Consider the following 6,547-nt stretch of genomic DNA (forward strand, 5'->3'; position numbering starts at 1 on the left):
TCACCAAAAGGCTCAAAATTGGAATTTTCATAAAGCTATAGTATGACGTCCAAAATTGGTCATTTTGAACATATTTTCATAAATTCTTAAAAAGTGTTTTAGGGTGTTCATAAGACACCAATAAACACTCCCTGAGGTATTTCAGGTTTTTTCAACACTTTTTTCACATGGTCACCAACAGGATCAAAATTGAAATTTTCATAAGGCTATAGTATGACGTTCAAAAATGGTCATTTTAAACATATTTTCATAAATGCTTAAAAGTGTTTTAGAGCATTCCTAAGGCATCGATAAACACTCCCTGAGGTCTTTCAGGTTGTCTCAACACTTTTTTCAGATTGTCACCAAGAGGGTCAAAATTGAAATTTTCATAAGGCTATAGTATGATGTCCAAAAATGGTCATTTTGAACATATTTTCATAAATGATGAAAAAGTGTTTTAGGGTTTTCTTTAGACACTAATAAACACTCCCTGAGGTATTTCAGGTTGTTTCAACACTTTTTCAGATGGTAACCAAGAGGGTCAAAATTGGAATTTTCATTAGGCTATATAGTATGACATCCAAAAATGGTCATTTTAAATATATTTTCATAAATGCTGAAAAAGTGTTTTAGAGTGTTCCTAAGACGTCGATAAACACTCCATGAGATAATTGAGGTTGTTTCAACACTTTTTCAGATTGTCACCAAAAGGCTCAAAATTGGAATTTTCATAAATCTATAGTATGATGTCCAAAACTGGTCATTTTGAACATATTTTCATAAATGCTTAAAAAGTGTTTTAGGGTGTTCATAAGACACCAATAAACACTCCCTGAGGTATTTCAGGTTTTTTCAACACTTTTTTCACATGGTCACCAACAGGGTCAAAATTGAAATTTTAATAAGGCTATATAGTATGACGTTCAAAAATGGTCATTTTAAACATATTTTCATAAATGCTTAAAAAGTGTTTTAGAGCATTCCTAAGGCATCGATAAACACTCCCTGAGGTCTTTCAGGTTGTTTCAACACTTTTTTCAGATGGTCACCAAGAGGGTCAAAATTGAAATTTTCATAAGGCTATAGTATGATGTCCAAAAATGGTCATTTTGAACATATTTTCATAAATGCCCAAAAAGTGTTTTAGGGCATTCCTAAGGCATCGATAAAGACTCCCTGAGGTGTTTCAGGGTGTTTGAAATCTTTTTTCACATGGTCACCAAGACGGTCAAAATTGAAATTTTAATAAGGCTCTAGTATGATGTCCACAAATGGTCATTTTAAACATATTTTCATAAATGCTGAAAAAGTGTTTTAGGGTGTTCCTAAGACGTCGATAAACACTCCATGAGATAATTGAGGTTGTTTCAACACTTTTTTCAGATGGTCACCATGAGTCTCAAAATTGGAATTTTCATAAGGCTATAGTATTACGTTCAAAAATGGTCATTTTGTACATATTTTCATAAATGCCCAAAAAGTGTTTTAGGGTGTTCCTAAGACGTCGATAAACACTCCATGAGATAATTGAGGTTGTTTCAACACTTTTTTCAGATGGTCACCATGAGTCTCAAAATTGGAATTTTCATAAAGCTATAGTATGACGTCCAAAATTGGTCATTTTGAACATATTTTCATAAATGCTTAAAAAGTGTTTTAGGGTGTTTATAAGACACCAATAAACACTCCCTGAGGTATTTCAGGTTTTTTCAACACTTTTTTCACATGGTCACCAAGAGGGTCAAAATTGAAATTTTCATAAGGCTATAGTATGACGTTCAAAAATGGTCATTTTGAACATATTTTCATAAATGCTGAAAAAGTGTTTTAGAGCATTCCTAAGGCATCGATAAACACTCCCTGAGGTCTTTCAGGTTGTCTCAACACTTTTTTCAGATGGTCACCAAGAGGGTCAAACTTGGAATTTTCATAAGGCTCTAGTATGACGTTCAAAAATGGTCATTTCGGACATATTTTCATAAATGTGTTACACCCTGGCCTAGGGGCTCACCAGGGCGCACACAATGTGCTCTATGTTGTCCCCTCCCAGCTCCCAAGCACACACACCAGTCAAAACCAAAAAATCACAATATTTATTATTAGTATTTTTCTCAACAATTAAGGAAGGGTTAGGAGAGGGAGTGGCCAAAACAACAAACAAAACATCCTCCTCTACAATTCAAACAAACCTACCTAATCAAAATAAATGCAAGAAATAAAACACAGAACACCCACCCAACCCCCTAACCAAAAACAGGAGAAAACGTTGAGAAACAAAAGAGCCGCCCCCCCCACCAGAAAGAGGCCCAATCCAACAAAAAAATCCACAACCACCTGCAACCGAATTTTACGCGAGCACACGAAGACGGACGGCCACACACACGAACACAGGGCTGAGAGCTGGAGGAGGAAAGAGAGAGCGTGGACGGAAGATCCAGGGCAGTTTTTAAAGGGGCCGGGTAATCCTGTTCCACCAGTCCGGTTCCTGCAACAAACAGACACAAAAGACACACCTACAGGACGGGGGGAGAACACACACACACACACACACACACCAAACAGAAAACATATATACATATATATAAATAGACAAATTATGACCCAGGGTCATAACAAATGCTTAAGAAGTGTTTAGAGCATTCCTAAGGCATCGATAAACACTCCCTGAGGTGTTTCAGGTTGTTTCAACACTTTTTTCAGATGGTCACCAAAAGGCTCAAAATTGGAATTTTCATAAGGCTATAGTATGATGTCCAAAAATGGTCATTTCGAACATATTTTCATAAATGCCAAAAAAGTGTTTTAGGGTTTTCTTAAGACACCAATAAACACTCCATGAGATATTTGAGGTTTTTTCAACACTTTTTTAAAATGGTCACCAAAAGGCTCAAAATTGGAGTTTTCATAAGGCTATAGTATGACGTTCAAAAATGGTCATTTCAAACACATTTTCATAAATGCCAAAAAAGTGTTTTAGGGTGTTCCTAAGACATCAATAAACACTCCCTGAGATGTTTGAGGATGTTTCAACACTTTTTTTCAGATGGTCACCAAGAGGGTCAAAATTGGAATTTTCATAATGCTGTAGTATGACGTTCAAAAATGGTCATTTTAAACATATTTTCATAAATGCTTAAAAAGTGTTTTAGAGCATTCCTAAGGCATCGATAAACACTCCCTGAGGTGTTTCAGGTTGTTTCAACACTTTTTTCAGATTGTCACCTAAAGGCTCAAAATTGGAATTTTCATTAAAGCTATAGTATGACGTCCAAAAATGGTCATTTCGAACGTATTTTCATAAATGCTTTATAAGTGTTTTAGAGTGTTTTTAAGACACCAATAAACACTCCCTGAGGTATTTCAGGTTTTTTCAACACTTTTTTCAGATGGTCTCCAAAAGGCTCAAAATGCAATTATCATAAAGCTATGCTATTACGTCCAAAAATGGTCATTTCGAACATATTTTTTATAAATGCCCAAAAAGTGTTTTAGGGCATTCCTGAGGAATCGATAAATACTCCCTGAGGTATTTCAGGTTGTTTCAACACTTATTTCTGATGGTCACCAAGAGGCTCAAAATTGGAGTTTTCATAAGGCTATAGTATGATGTCCAAAAATGGTCATTTTAAACATATTTTCATAAATGCTTAAAAAGGGTTTTTGGACCTTTCAAAGTTCATAATAATTGGTCCTTGAGATGTTTCAGGTTTATTTGATGCGGCATGAACATACACAGAGTTTATAATGCATACAGATAACATGCCGATTAAATATGGCGTGTATATTTACGTATATATATATTTATCATATTTTAATACTATAGTCTTACTGAAAAAAAAAAAAAAACAAACAACAATCCAAGAACGATATTCGGAGCATGTTTGTGACCATGTGACAAATGTTTGAAATCAACCTCCAACACTTCAGGGAGTGTTTATTATGGCCTTTGGAATATTGTAAAGCCGTTCTGTCCAAAATAACAGCAGAACTGCAGTAAAACTACTTTTAACCATCAGGACTCCTAAAAGTATATGTTACTTGTCACTGATATAACTGGGTTTTTACTGTCATTACTTTATAAACGTCTTATTTCTTTATTACTTCTACTCAGGTCGTCTGACAGATGTTTTAACAAAGCTGTGGTCTGGGGCGATTTTACTACAGGAACATCAAAAATCGGTCGAGAAAAGTTCAACGTAATGTTTTAATTTATAAAGAAAATGCAAAGAAAAACGTAATTATCATTACTTTCAACTAATCAAGACAAATAAAGTGATTATTCACACTGAAATATAATGTTAATATATTCATAGTCACCAACAGGGGGGCAGCATACAGACTTTCACCTACTGGGGTTGTCGGTTAGATTCCCTTCTTCCTGGCAGGTAAAGGTCAAAGGTCACAGGAAACAGCTCAACGCTTTCATTCACCTTTATTTTCACATTAATAGAAGAAGAAGCATTCCACACAGGCTGGACACATGTAGAAAAGAAAACCTCTGTTCATGTCTCCGGTGATGTCACAGGGGTCAGGGGTCAGGGGTCATATCAAGGCACTATTTATTATAAGGATATAGAACCACGTGAGACTAAGGTGAGGAGGTCGGAGGTCGTCTGAGGACAATTCAGTCACGTTTATCAATACTGTTATCGATACGGTGATGGATCAGTGAGAGGTCAGCGGCTGTCAGGAGGCTACAGTGTGCTCGTCTAAACCAAGACTCTTCATCATTATCATCATCATCATCATCACAGGTGATGTTTAAGAGCAGGTTCAGGAATCTTAGGAGTCTCTGATAAATAATCAAGAGTCAAAAATAATAAAACGACAGCAGGAAGTGAAGAAATACAGAAGAAAAACAACCAGCGTAAAAGGAACGACAGCACAGAAAAACACAAAACGTTCAGAAGAAGAAGAAGAAGAAGAAGAAGAAGAAGAAGAAGAAGAAGATGAAGAAGAAGAAGAAGAAGAAGAAGCAGAAGAATCAAACTGACTCAAATGTCATTAAAGTGACTAAAGGTGAGATCTTCATCTGTCGCCCCATTGGCTGCTTGTTCCCCTGAACAGCCAATCGGGTTTTTACACTGTAAAAAACATATTCTGAGACTTAAAAAAATCAACAAGAAGCGGTCGAGGTGATTGTTTCCCAGCGGACCAACTGTGTCCCCTTTCAGACCCAGTGCATTGTGGGAAACCAGCATCAATCACGGTGACTCTGGTTCTGTTTCCTCTGTTCTGTTTTAGTTCTTTTTCTTTTCTTTTTTTGTGCTTATCCTCTGATCTGTCAGATTATTAAAGGATCATTCTGCTGATTTTTCATCCATTTGGTTCGTGTTTCCTCACCTAAAGGTCTTTTGCAGATTGTGAAGAACATGGAGTCAAATTTGTCATTATGTGCCTAAAACTGACTTCTGATGGACAATAAATTCTGTGACAGACTGAGGAAGTGCATACGTCTTGTGCTGTGCATGAAAACAACCAAAAACACTGAACATCACTGAACCTGTGAGACATGTCTAATGTGGAAACACTGGACAACAATAAAAGTGTTTGTCTGTTACTGGAGGAAACATCTGATGACCACCACCACCACCACCACACAAACAGACATTATAACCAAGTCACTGCTGACCAGACGAATGAAGGCCTCGATGCAGCTGATGTCATCATGTCTGTGTGTGCTGACGTCAGCATATCAACTGCCTTTATATAAGTGAAAAGTTTGAAATAAACTGAAACAAAATGTATGTTTTTATAGACATGTGAAATCTCGCCCATTACAAACAAGTGGGGGGAAAAATGATTTTAAAAAAATTTATAGAAAATTTAAATTTTGACCTACTTTTCCCAAAATGTAATGACATCTATTCTGGGTCACTGATAATCTATAAACCCAATTTGGTATGAATTCAACTGACAGTTTTGCTGCTACAGACGTGTGAAATTCCACACATTAGAAGTAAATGGGGAAAAAAGGATTAAAAAAAATTCATAACAGCTAAAATTTGCTTAGAGGTCTTATTTCTGTCTTTGTGCATAAGAAATCAATCTAAGTGAATCCCCAAAGGAACTCTGTGTTGGTAAATGCAAGTTCTGCAAATGTACAGGATTTCAGTTCTGTTCAACATGTTGATGCTCATATGAACTATGTTTTCAGCTCAAAAATGTCCAATTTCATCACAATTAATGCGATATTTTCATGTCACAAATGGCTGAGTTATATTTGAACTGAATTTACCTGAAAAATAAATCTTCTATTCTTTTAGATTCCCCAGTTTTTCTTCCCAGACTCTCTCCTACATATCGCGTTTTATTTTTACAGGTTCAGTCTGGAGTATGGTGCTGATCCATCCTGCTTATGTTACGCCAATACATACATGAAGAATGGCCCACGTCACTTTTTAAATCAACAGTTTTCTAATAATAAGCATTTTTATAAAGAAATAACAATTCTATAGTTATTTCCTCTTTAGTCTGATGATAAACTATACAATAAATAACAGTGCTCCTAGTTTTTGCACAGGGATCATTAGTGAAAACGGTGACATGGCTGCAGAGCATCAGT

This window comes from Sphaeramia orbicularis, chromosome 7 (assembly GCF_902148855.1).
Source record: "Sphaeramia orbicularis chromosome 7, fSphaOr1.1, whole genome shotgun sequence".
Taxonomy (NCBI): domain Eukaryota; kingdom Metazoa; phylum Chordata; class Actinopteri; order Kurtiformes; family Apogonidae; genus Sphaeramia; species Sphaeramia orbicularis.